Source organism: Plutella xylostella, chromosome 9 (assembly GCF_932276165.1).
Source record: "Plutella xylostella chromosome 9, ilPluXylo3.1, whole genome shotgun sequence".
Taxonomy (NCBI): Eukaryota; Metazoa; Arthropoda; class Insecta; order Lepidoptera; family Plutellidae; genus Plutella; species Plutella xylostella.
The window spans coordinates 1,772,788-1,787,134 of NC_063989.1; the positions used below are offsets into that span (position 1 = coordinate 1,772,788).

Sequence of the window (14,347 nt, forward strand, 5' to 3'; positions counted from 1 at the left end):
CCAAGCTTAGGAAGGCAGTTTAGACCTTGGGGATATGCACAAAGGTTCCATTCGAGAGAGCCAGGTGCAGGTACTTACACCCCCACAGAGAATAGAATAGAATAGAATAGAAGTCATAAGTCAATATCAGTAACTGATGTATCTACATTGTTTGGGAGTAATTTCGTGCTATGTCACTAGACCTTTTTCATTGCTCAAAGGGCCATAAGGATAATTTTTAGAATATCTCAACGGGAATCATGCAGAGATTTTTTCATTAAACTTGGAGTCTTGACTGTTCCTTGTCTTTATCTGCTAGTTCTACTTTGCGATATGGCTAAGCATCCTGAGACGGTAGAGACTGACGAAGAAAGACTATTTAGACTGACAACAAGAAGGAAGGACATCCCCAGCAAAGGTGGCGCAGTTCTGCTAATGTTGCAAGGCGCTCAGTACCAGAATACACGGTTATTTAATAAATTACCCTTACACTTGAAATCTGTCAGCAAATACAATCACTTCAAGACAAATTTAATAAAATGGTTATTAAAGAAATGTTACTATTCTGTTAATGAATTTATAAATGATAGATCATGTGAATAATTATATTTTAATAATTTACTTTGTTTAATGTATTATAATATTATTTAATTGTATTGTAAATGCATGTTAAATTAGTACCTACTTAATTATGTAATTATTCAATGCGATATATGTTGCTCAGAATAAATAAATTGAAAACGAGTGTACTTATACTAACAATCTTATATTTAATTTTTTAATGAAACTCCTATTTATTATTGCAAAACTACCAAACATCAACTTTATAAAAATAAAAACTTCCCCTTAAATACGCATAATGAACCACACAAACGTAACGCCCGCCTTAATCATGCAAATGTTATCATTGTTTCGACTTTATCTCGATCGCCACAAGGCCGAATTCTAGAGCAGAAGACATGACAGTTTATGTCTCAAGGCTTGGTTAATATCCTTCGTTTGTTTCCTTATTATTATTATTAACTATTTGCCTCAGCCCTTTTGTTTGTTATCAATGCGGGCAAGCGCTTTCACAATGTATTGTGATTGCCTTACTATTAACATCTATTTTTAAACACTCCAGTATGCCAACAAAGAGTTTAACTGACTGAGTATTTTCCATGTAAATTTTCATCAGATAAATTTGCTTAGTAACTTTCTTTAATTAGGTACAACAAAATAGTTCAAATTAGGATTCTTGGGCAAAATAAAATGTTTAATACATACGATATATGATCGCCACAAACATTCGCTGAACATGTGTCTTTTTTTAGAGGTAAATCTGTGTTTAATAACTTCCGTCTTTATAATTATTATCAGGGAAATTCAAACCATTGCATTGTCATTATCTATCACAATTTTAGCGAAACGCCATAATCACGAGTCACGAACAACGATGCATTCTGCACATCTTATTAACACCTGCGCTGTTATCAAAGAGAGTGTAGGTACTGTTATTCATATCATAACACGAACGGACATAAAGCAAAGAGTATAATCTGCAGTCCATGTTGGGATCCTCATGTGATGGCTCATCAGTTGTTATCGCCTACACGTGTAAGTGCAAGTATTAATTAACAGTTTAAGAGAAAGAAAGGTTTCGTTTTCACCAGCCGTAAAATGCATAGTTTTTTGAAACCACACACACACACGCACTCACGCCTTGTACTAATGTACTCCCTTGCGGGGTAGGCAGAGGTGCATTGCTGCACCCACTTTTCGCCAGAGTGTTATGTTAGTCCCAATGTAATAGGGGGCGGGCCTATTGCCATTTTACGGGCACATCCAAGACCCGAGAACAAATATCTGTGTTTAAACAAATATCTGCCCCAGCCGGGAATCGAACCCGGGACCATCGGCTCAGTAGTCAGAGTCACTAACCACTACGCCATTCGGTCGTTAAAATATACTAAGGTAAATAATAATAGTGCTATTCTTAGCTAGTTTTTAATCACGACACTCCACGAAAATATAATAAATTATACATTGCTAATTGAAAAAGGTACGTAACCTACGTATGTACATTTACATTATGTAAGTATTTGCGTGTATGTTAACGGTACTACAGACCCGCTCGAGACTCGAATCCCGATCTACCATAAACAAGAACTCAAGGCTTCAAGTACAATGTAAACAACCCACTATTGAAGGAAAACATCTCGAGGAAACCTGCGAGCTAGGAAACTAGTTCCTGGTCGTATGTAAACCTTCAAAGCCTAACCTTAAAAGGTTTTGGTCCCGTAAAGAGGAATGGAGACTACATGTCTCCGCACCATAAATATCCTTCTTTTTGTACGGTTACATAAGATTTTTCAACATCAAGCAGCTGATATTTTTTTTAAATAATGATTAAGTATCTAATATTTAGCTCTTTGTATTTTGTAAAAGCAGCTAATAAAAATAAACACATAACAAAAAGGCAAACTAAATGAACATGTGACTATGTAGTAAGTACTTACGAGTAAACTAAGTTGCCTGCCGTTTCCAATAAACATGTTAGTGTGATTTAAGTTTCATATAAATCAAAACGAAGACTTCATAATCATAAAGATAGAAAGATAGATAAACCTACTTTGATTGCACACAAACACTGAAATTACAAAAAAGAAATTTGCAACATACACGGTTCTTCCAGACTAAGTACATCGGTATATATTTTTTTAAGCTAGGCTGCCTGGCAGTTTGCTCAAACCGACACTTTTTATCTCTGCTTACTCAAATGATAGAAGCTATCCTCGAGTAGTTCAACTATTCTATACATGTATATTATGTATAAAGTATGTATTAGTAAAGTATATTACAACATAACAAGTTTTTCTTTGAAACAACACAAAGACCGACGTAGGTGAGTCTATGAATCAAGCGATCTAGTTGTGAGCAGAAAAGCCTTGACTTAGAACTAGATAAGACCTACATATCTAGGAGGTAGTCAGGTGTGCCATATGAACATGTAACCAACATTATGTCTATGAGAAACCATATTTATAATAAACGAAACCGATACACAACTAGTAATTAATTTAAAAAAAAAAAAACACGCACTCACGCCTTGTACTAATGTACTCCCTTGCGGGGTAGGCAGAGGTGCATTGCTGCACCCACTTTTCGCCAGAGTGTATGTTAGTCCCAATGTAATAGGGGGCGGGCCTATTGCCATTTTACGGGCACATCCAAGACCCGAGAACAAATATCTGTGTTTAAACAAATATCTGCCCCAGCCGGGAATCGAACCCGGGACCATCGGCTCAGTAGTCAGGGTCACTAACCACTACGCCATTCGGCCGTCCATAATACTACGTATGTATTAGGTAACTTATTCAGTTAAGTCGTAATTAAGAAAAATCTAAGATGATACCTAACTCATACAACCAGTAACCATACTACACCTTAGATTTTTAAATTATGACTAGGTTTATGATTATGTCTTATAACTGAAAACGTCAAGTTAAGCAGAGTTCTGCCCTTCTACTGTGAACTTGTTTCGACAAAGATTTTCGGATTATATTTATGACTTAATTTCACGACAAAATACTGTCCCCACGTCTCTCGTTATGAGTTCCAACGATGAACCGGCTAATACCGACTACGGAAGAAGGATGGTCTCCACATCTATTACCAGACGACAAATAGGCGTAATTTAATAGACGAGCAAACAATTTCATAGAGTGTCAGTTATTAGTGTTATTACTACGCTAACCACGCCTGCTAGCGATACGCTTTCGGTATATTTGCTGCCAAAAGATTATCTATTTAGCATTTAAACAAGATATTGTAGTTTTGCAAGTTTATGTTTGTGATGTAATGTTTTAGGCATGTATTTGTATAGGTACTTAAGTAGATTTGTTAAATGATGTTTAGATATACTGGATTTATTTTAATGGGGATGGGCACTGAGATTACAATAAACTCATTCATTGCAATAGGGCCGAAACAAAACAGGTGAAAATCATTACGTGCACAATGCACACCTCTCCTACCCCGCAAGCAATTAAAATTTAAACAGTAAATTTACCCCATCTTGTAGTACTTAATTTAAATACACTCATTTATGCGTGATTTAATTCAGCCAAATTTGAATCACAATTCTAAGTACCTATAATCCTTCTTGAATGAATCAACTACCTAGTTTTTTATCCATTCAAACTTTAATTTATGTTACTTTGCGACAGAATCTCCGATTATTGCAATGATTTATTTTCTTTTACCTTAACCTTTACATAACACAGCAATGATTAATTAGGCAAGGAAAATTCCCTAACAACTTGTTTACATAATAAAATAATGCCTTAACAAACTCACCAGAGTCTGGGGTGACATCTGTCGTCAGCGAGCCAACAACGGACGTCTCATTCGCGTCGACCTCCAGTTTTTCTAATGTTACACACAACACTAGTCACTGCCGCGACTACAGCACATCACTACACTACGCACACTCACAAACATCACTAGTCCCGAAATTAGAAGAATAAAAAAGTTCTTATTTCAAACTGCCGTGACGGAGTCGCTTCATTCAGTTTGAATTTGGAAGGTTTTCCTCTTCCGATCTATTTGATTGGTCGATTGTTTTCTTTTTTATTTCGGCAGTGATGTCGTTCGCTGATTCGTTGTATCTTCTTGTGGAACTGCTGAGTAATTCGATAAAATTCATCGTAGACGCATTAATTAATAAATTTCAGTGTCAAAACATGTTTTTTTTTTTCAGATATTTTGGCACTGAAATTTGATGAGATTCTTCGATGATATTTTTTAATAGAATTACTAAGATGTTAATGAAAGATGACAAATTAGTAAGAAGTCGCACTTATTCAGTAAACAAACAGTTTCTGCCAACTGAGCTTTTTTTGTACAATTTCGGTTTATGGTAATGACAATGTAAAGTGGCAAACAGGAAAACGTTCAAAGAAAAATTTAGTGACAAGAACATAATTCAGCAATCATTCCTACGACGACTGTAATGTGCGATAAACGACTCTGTAAGTTTATGACCGGAAAATTTTTACCTTGCCTTGGAAAATAGACCCTATAGCATGAGACACGTCTCCTTCCGTGGTTATCGTTTTGAGTGAAACACATTGGAGGTTATTAGGTGCAATTTCGGCTGAAGTGGCGGGAAACGTCAAAAGTGACAGATTTATCTCGCGACAGAAGACCGCGTGATTTGTCACATTTGTTCTACAACAAGCAAACTCGTGACGCACGTCTGAACTTCATTTTAATCGTTTTTTTATTGTCAACACATCATTATACTTAGGCTCGTCTTTACAGTTAAGGAGGTTTAATAGATTATACGTACCTATATTAATTCGGTGTCAAATTTGATCGAATTAATATCGTTCTAATTGAGTTTTTGGATACAAAATCTTTCCACGGAGTAGCTAGCAACATCGCTTACATTGAATGAGCGGTGTTGAGCTGCAATTTCGCGGTTCAGCCGTAATCTGTCAATGAAATCTAAGTGCAAGGTCGTCACTCGGCTCGCATCGAAAGCACGTGACAGTGAAAAAGGAAAAACCGCGCGCCGCTCACAGCTCCAACCGGAAAACTGATCAGCTCACACACAAAACAATAGCGAAGAATAATTAACAAGATGTCACTCGCGCATCATTAGCTCGACTACCAACAGTTTTAGTTTTACATCACAATAATCTCGGTGTATTCTAGCCGCCTAGGTGTGCGCTTTGCATCGCGGCTACCGTCACTTCGTCTGCCGATCACCATAACAATGGTCGTAGAACAATTGGCACTGATAGCTATAATCTGCTGTTAGTTTTTGACTACAGTTTTATTTTTTTTATTATTTTAATTTTGGGTAAAACCCACACTAAGTACACCTAGATCACGTTATTTTTAGCGCACTCCGTTTTCTTATCGTTGTGTTTTTTATCACGATAAGGGTTAGTTGTTAGTACCTGTTTGTCCGCGCGTGCGGCGGCGGCGGCGGTCGCGACTCGAGTGAGGCAGGAGCGCGACAATCAGCCGGCTCCGTTTGTTTAATACGATGATTGCATTTTGTTTCGATACCGGCGGCAGGTGAACTTGGCACTGTCAAGTGCAAGGGACGCGGCCAAGGGTACAGGTGGGATAGGAAGTCGGGGTTTCCGAGGGAATTTTAAGGTGTGTGGGTGCAATCGCGTGTACTGTAACATTATAGATACGTCTTTGAGCATTATATTACAACGATACCTCCCTGACTGACGAGTATATGCTTGTAATTTACCAACCTAATATTGATTCTAAATTAATATTACAAGGTGGGCATTGTAATGGTCAGTTCTCCTCCTTCACTGATGTAAATATTACTTAAATCTGTAACGTTACATTAGGTTATTTTTTCAGACCGTTAAAGCTGCACTGTCTTGTTACAGTTGTCAGAGTTAAATTAAAAATACATAAATAATTAAGTACTTAAATAGTTTATTATATGAAGTAATATAAATAAATGTTTAAAGTGATGCAATATTACAAACTTTGGAGAATTGTGGACACAGAGTGATTACTAACAAGACTTCCTAAGTAAAGTTTCCAATACTAAAATTTCGATTATTTATTGATTTATTACCAGAATGTTGGTTAGTACATTATTCATTACTTTTGTAAATAAGACATTAAAAGTACTTACACTTAAGTAAATAATTAAATACTAAGCCAAGTAAATAGTTTAAAAATTTACTAGCTCTTAAAATGTATCTTATCGATTATTATTTATCAATGAAACAATAGACAAGGTGTTTGAAGTAGGTGTTGTTGTTTTGTACATTATGTACTCGGCACTTCAAGACAACCACGTGTAATGTAAATAGTACCTATTATCTCCTTATTAGCTTTCTTTGGGCTCGATCACTTACAACATTCTTCCGTCCAAATTTTAAATAAAGTAGGTTAAGTGGAACTTAAAAAAAAAGTGGAAGTTTGGTGGTGACATTTTGTGAGTGGAACTTTTTCATTGCTCGTGAGAGCATTATTATCTGCAGGATTCAGTACTGTGAGAGTACTTTGAGATACTCAGTACCATTTCTAACCACGATGAGTATTTAGTTGTTGTTGTTATTGTAAATGGTGCGGTGTACATTGTGTAAAATTGGTCTTTGATCCGACTATTACGCCAGTTCTGAAGGAGAACAATTTAATTTTGGTAACTTACTGACTTTGGTTTATTGTATAAATTGAAATTTACGTTGCCAATTTTGATATTGGCAAATTTTAATTTGGTGCCTCCGAAATGGCTAGTTATGGTTATTTATAATAATTATGACTAAATTATTTTTTGTGTTTATCCATACTAAAAAGTGTCTCCTATACTAAAATGTATGAACTTTGAATCTATCTATCTATTTATTTTAGTACCTATATGTTGTACTGAATTACCTAACAGATGATAATATTACAATACAACGCACTTTACGCGTATCATATTGCTGTGAAAACAAGTTATAAAATAGGTTTGCCCTACTAACCTGGTAGGTACATGTTTAGTCATTTATGCTCAGTTTCTCACTGGAGTTGCTACACCTATGCATGAACTTCAGTGCAAATCAGCGTCAAATCAGCCAATCATAGAGGCGCTAGTCATATTTAAGTTATGATTAACCTAACTTCGTCAGGTGTGAAACCGTCAGTTAGTGAGTTTACGGTCATGCATGTATCATGCATGTAGACGTTGCCTACTGCCAGTGACATTGATTTTGTGACTATTATATCATGTAAGTAATATGAAATAATAGCAGTAACACATATTTATGTAAAAAAAATTATATATTGTAACTTTGTAAGCATCACAAGCTGCTATCGGTATGGGTAAGTAGGTACTATACCTATTTCTGGTGGACGTCATAAATAACCATAACATAACCAATAATTAATCAGGTACTTACGTTATCATTTCTGAAGATGCTGCCATACTTGAGTCCGCGTTGTTCTATGGCTGGTGGCAATACTGCCCATTTGTTTATAATTTTAAATTGATTAAAATACCTGAAACAATCAAACTCATTCATTAGTTAAATTTATACAGAAGTAAGCTGCAATTTAACGAGTGAATATAAGTGCAAGGGAAATCTTATATCTAAATTTAAAAGCAGTGTTGTCTCCCTTGGTTTTTGTGGATATGGTGTAATTATGAAAATTACACTCATTAGCAATGAAAAAATTGCACTTACAAAATGTCGACATGAAATGACCCCTTTTTTCAAACATTTAATTTAGATAAAAAAAAAATATTTTTGTTCGTTTTTGGTTTGTAATATTCTGATGCACTTAGGTAGGTATATGAACCTTAATATTGCAGTCTCTTCCGTTTAGGTCTTGGTGCTATTATCAGTGGAACTTTTTCATTGCTCATGAGTACGTATGTAGCACTAAATACCTAAATAACCAATTATAAATGTTTTGTATATCAAGTTTAATATTGACTTTCGGACCGTGCAAATGAATCCATCAGGTGCGATCGTTTTATTCGCAAAAATATTTACTCGCCGGTTTATCGAGTGGAGCTTTGTTCGTGGGTCGAGCTAAGTCAGTGGACACGAGCACTGATGTACAGACGGCAGCATGTTTCTTATTCGATGGTATGGTTATATTTATTAGACTCGCCAACAAAGATTAAAGTTCTTCTTTAAAATTTTCCTGATAATAATAATAGATACATGTACCTAATACTATATATATACTCCAAACTAATCTTAAGCCAACCCAACTAAATTACATTAGTTATGCAAAAAAGCAGCAATCACCTTAGGCGCCGTTATGTAATTGTGAGAAAAATATTGATCTACCTGTACAAGATCGTCCATTAACACCGTTCAACATTATAAATAAGACAAATTGAGCTAATCCGATTAGCAGAATATAGTTTCAACAAAATCCTACATTGGGTGGGTAGGTATCAGATTTTGTTATGTATGTATATGTATGAAACTAAATAGGCTCTAAAAAATAATTTATATGTACCTATATACCTACTACAATTATGTATTCATTACAACACCTAACAAAAAATTCACGAAAAATAAAGGTTTAGATACTTTTGGCTAAATCAACATACATTAATGTAATGAAAAAAAAATACAGTAGTGTGCCTAACTTTATAAACAGAAGTCATACATAGGGAAAAATTATTCCAATTTGTTATTTTTAGCTTTTCAGGTAAATAATGGGGTAAAAACTAATTCAAAGAAAGTCCTTAATTTGTCCGTCTACCGATTCTACGAGTATGTAATACGAAAAGTTTACACCGAATAAAATTAAAATTCAATGTCACAAAACGCTTTGTATGTTAGTTTTGATTTATTTGCTTTAATAATAGGAAATATGTGCGCTAAAATCTACGTATTAAAAATATTAATTGGTTTCATTTGTTATCACACTCGCGAGCAATAAAAAAGTTACAGTTACAAAGATATTCGCACGAAACCCCAAAAGTATACCAGAATCCTGCTGCTCAACGGTTCTGCAGCTTATCAACAATTTGACATACTACATTACTGTTTACTAAACCATTAATAAGTATGGATGTGCTGTCTATTAGATGCGAAGGGCAATGTCGCGACTAAGGACGCGGCGGATTAAACGTGGTATAGCAGACGTGGGGCCACGACAACGGCGACAATACAACACTTTTATAAAGCATGTAAAAGTGATATTTCCAAAAAAAAATGTGTACATGTAGAAAAAAATACGAGCTGATTTGACAACTTTAGAGCTAATGTACCAGTTTTTTTTTTAATATGGAACCAGTGTGCTACGTTAGAGGGCTTGCTTATAAAATTAGCATGTTTTCCTATATTTATCGGTGTTATAATGTGAGCATAATGATGTGTTAGAAACGTGATTGTCTATTTATTGTTATGGTCACGATAGCACGTTGTTTGAGTGCAGGATCACCTTGGTAAGGAAAATGAAAATAAGTACCTAAGAAGCTAATAACAGCACAACAAAGTGAGAACAGTTTATAGTTATCAAATTTACTCTTTTTTGCTGTAAATAGTAATTTATTTACTTTCTAAAACATATTGTCATGTCAATGATTTTAATCACTGTTTTTACTATTACATTTTACAATTATCTGTTGCCCATGAGCCTCGCTTCAACAAGTTAGCTTATCGGTCGATCTAAGTTGTTTTGAACACCAATTTCACTAAAATTGCTCCATCCGTTTTCCCGTGAAAGAGTAACAAACATCCATATTACAAAGAATAATTTTATTTTCTATGCCCTACAGGAGACTATAGGTACATGTACACACATATTTTAAGAACCGATGTAAATATTTACCTATTTGCAAAAAATATTATGAATGAAAAATATGATTGGATTATAATCGCTATGTTAGTGGCCACACGGGGCCGGCGCAGTGCCCTTGTCTGCGCACGCGCTTCAGTCATCGCCATTTCCGGAAGAAATGCAACATGGAGGCTCAACTACTTCCGGTAGAAATGTTCACGACGACGCCCGCCATTGATTTTATTTGGACTTTAGACTACGGTGTTTTAGGACAGAATACTGGAAATTACATTTGATTTATTGTCGCATTGTTGGATAGATTGATTGGTCTTTATGTCGATTGAGTTGGGAAATGGCCCAAGCTTAGACAGGACCTTAAGACTTTAACGAGATATACATAAAGGTTTTATTCAAAATGAGCTTGCTCCTAACACCATTCGTTACTGTATGTATGTGTGTTACTTAAATCCTGCAGTACCTACTTAAGTCTAATGCGTATACTTCGTTAAACCATAAGCAAGAAATTTTACTGTAAAGGTCATAGGAAAACTTCTATAACAAAGCTTACTTGACCTACCTTAACAAGAACTATAAATACAATCATTTACTTTAGAACTTCAAGCTACGAATGCTACGATATGAATAGTTCGAACATATTTTGATAGATGGCGTTGGCTGTACGATACAGTAATATTTGTTTTATTTTTAAATACCTTGCAGTGCTTTGTAATGTTATTTGAGTAATTGTAATAATTTATTACCTAAATACTGTGATATAAACGCGTGTTACGCAGTGGTACAGCATAGAATTAAAGCTTTGACAAATAAAAACTAAGTAGGTAAGTATATTTTGTTTACTTATAAGTAATCAGGTAATTATTATTATCTGGGTTTTAATGTTAACGTACATAAAAGGATCTAATTACACTAATTTATGCGACCTCGGCGATATAAGTCAAACAAACGCTGTTGACTGATAAACTCAGTACTTGACACAAAATTGTTTTAAATTTTTTCTCTATATATTTACACTAGCTGTTGCCCGCGAGCTTCGCTTCGCCTTAAAATTATTTTACCATGGACTACTCCCGAACTACCTACCCAATAACATGCCATGGTGGTATTAAATTAGATGAAAGTTGACAAATAAGTACGAAGATACTTGACTAAAAATGATTTTCATGACTTCATTGAGTAAAGACTTGTATAGCAATGGCAGAATAGTAATTTATAAATGTTTAATTTCAAGCATCTAACTTATGCAGTTTTGGTTTTTTTCATACTACTTACTTATTTTTTTCACTTTAACTCCCATTTTTCAAAACAAAACCATAACTTTACTAAGGTGTGCAGACATGTTAGATTGAAAACATCTAGGTATCTTGCAATATCCTATTGTAACTAAGCTTTACGGCTGTTTTAACAGCATGCAGATTTCATCACGCACGTGGGATAGCACGCCATTTTCCCGCATCTCGTGTGCATATTCCACGCGTCACAATGAATACTTGTATGAACGCGTGCGGGGAAATCCCGCGTGCGTGATCAAATCCGCATGCTGTTAAAAACAGCCTAAGTTAATGCCGAGTTTCAACCGCTAACTCCGGTTTTTGTGGGAAAATACGGTACCTAAGCTACGTCCCTTCCTAATTTCAAGTGCCTACGCTACGTTTAGCCTGTGCGTGTCAGTCATGGGAATTCCGTATAGAAAATCTCTGCATATTTTCCTAAAACACCTACGTAATAAGTTTCATGGTTTTATCTTCAAAAATGAAAAGTACAGTCGTTTATTGGGTTGTTTTCGAGGACCTTAAAAACTTACTGCAAATACATACAAACTATAAGTACATTAGCTAAAATCAAACCATACCGCGATCTATATCCGATCCGACAACGCCATCTAGGAGCGGACATAGCTACTATATAAATTAAACTTCTAAAACTCAACACCCATAAAACTTTCAACCCCTATATTACACCCCCACACTGGGTTTTTTTTATATGCTAATTATTATTTTTTTGTGATTATGTAGTGCCTAAATACAAAATATAATGTTTTTATCTTCAAAAATGACGAACTTCATACAAAATATGAACACCTAATTCATCCACTCACAGATCGAAGTTTCAAAAACGCTAGAACAAAATGTTTAATTATTGCTCATCAAGTGCTTAAATATAAAGTTTATTTAAAAAAAGATCTAACCGGCCGGGAATCGAACCCGGGACCTTCGGCATAGCAGTCAGGGTCACTAACCACTACGCCAGTCAGCCGTAGTAGGTATTTTTATCTTTTAAAATTAAGTATTCGCATACAACTTTTAACCCCCCCCTTTCAACCCCTTACAACCTCCGTTTCGCAATAAAAAGTAGCCTATGTTCTTTCTCAGGGTCTAGACCATATGTATACCAAATTTCATTCAAATCCGTTCAGTAGTTTTGGCGTGAAAGAGTAACAGACAGACAGACAGACAGACAGTTCCGGATATAACCAACAGATGGCACTAAAAGCGTAATATAGAGAGCTTGTATGGAACCGAGGCGAATTAATATGAAGATCCTACATCGCGGTATTAAAGTTTTTCAGTTGTCTGAAATAAATACAAAACCTAATATGATAAATCTATTCTATAGTAGGAGAGTCAGACAGTGACTTTCGCATTTATAATATTAGTTAGGATTAGGATATAAATAAAGTACTTTAAAACGACACTCAGACTAATAAGTAAGTACTTAATTAAAGTTCGAAAGTATTAATAGAAGTTATAAAAACTATAAAACCTGTGTAATAAATTAAACGTTCAGAATGACCCCCCTGAGTAGGTATCCGCATTCAACTTACTATCCATAACCTTTTTACCACCGATGAAAAAGGGGGGTGTTATACATACCTAAGTTTAACGTGTCTATGTATCTTGCAGCGTAGCCTGTCTGGCTGAACCGATTTCCGTTTTGTTATTTATGGGTCGCAGGTAAAGTTACCCGAGTCTACCCGAGAGAACACTCGGCCATGTTTCATGAAACCCGGTTCAGCAGAATTTGAATTGAAATGTCGTTGGTTACGTTATTTGTTCCTGTATGCGCCCCATGTTATACAGGATGTTGCAAAAAGGGTATACTAACCCGAAACCAGCATGTGCAGCATGTTATATCTGAGCCCGAAAAGGAAAACCGAATTTCAAAATTCGTGAAAAAAAATCATTTTCCATAGAAATTTAGTTGGTCACGAGACTTTTTACTATGGAGTTTTTTTTTTCATGCTGTTTTCGGCTTAGTATACCCTTTTTGCAATACCCTGTAGTCAATTTGGCCCCTGACTTCGCCGCTCGCATCCCATTCGTGCAATTTTCAATTGAAGCACGTGATGTGATATTATTATGATGGCTCGTTTTACGCCCGGAAATATATATTGTAACGTTTATAAAGGTCTATGTCCTGTGAATAAGTTTTGGGCTTGTGAAAGAATATTTCATCATTTTTTATCACAGTTTTTTAAATAACATGAACATGGTGTCCGTTAGATACATAGATGGAAGCAGTAACCGTACCACCATGGACGACAATCGATCAATGAATTGCTCTAATGTTGGGTGGTGGTAGCATTTGTTTCTATAATTTTATTTGACAACATAAAAGTTCTCCAAAATTAAATTTTAATCACTTTCAACAATACGCGATCAATGTTGAGTTCCTCGGTGCGACTCGGAATTTGAACCTAGGACATCTAGGAAGCAAAGCCTCTATTAACAAATAATGCAGTTATAACTGCAAGAAAATCGGTTAGTTTGCTATAGAAACCGGCCATTTATGTACAAATCGCAAGGTTAGTGAACATGTATAACACTATTTTACAACAGGATTTATTGTCTGTCCGTATGTTACACTGCATTTCCGTTCAATATGCATCAAGTGAAATCAATCTTATAAACACCCTTTTTTATAATCCCTCAATCCTTACATAATAAATTTTAATGTTAAAATTACCTACTTCAACACCGTTACGTAAACTGTAGTAATTTTTATTTCCAGTTCAGTTACTAAGGCAACAGAGGTGGTTGGAGTTGCGTTGTACGTGCGTCATACGACCTTATATGGACAGGTGGTATCCTGC

General features: G+C 35.3%; 1 protein-coding gene across 3 annotated transcripts in view; it reads right to left on the bottom strand.

Moving 5' to 3' along the window:
* The window catches only part of LOC105388638, a 192,293-nt gene that overhangs the window by 127,212 nt on the left and 50,734 nt on the right, over positions 1-14,347 (bottom strand). Inside the window, exons 1-2 of one of the 3 annotated variants that reach the window (XM_048622957.1) lie at positions 5,928-6,022; positions 4,318-4,643 (exon numbers count right to left, since the gene is read on the bottom strand). The exons of 1 other annotated variant lie outside the window; for it this stretch is intronic. The gene's annotated coding sequence lies outside the window, so the exon portion shown is untranslated. Of the gene's footprint in view, positions 1-4,317; positions 4,644-5,927; positions 6,023-14,347 lie in introns of those variants that run through there. One more of the 3 variants, XM_048622958.1, reaches the window with a different exon arrangement.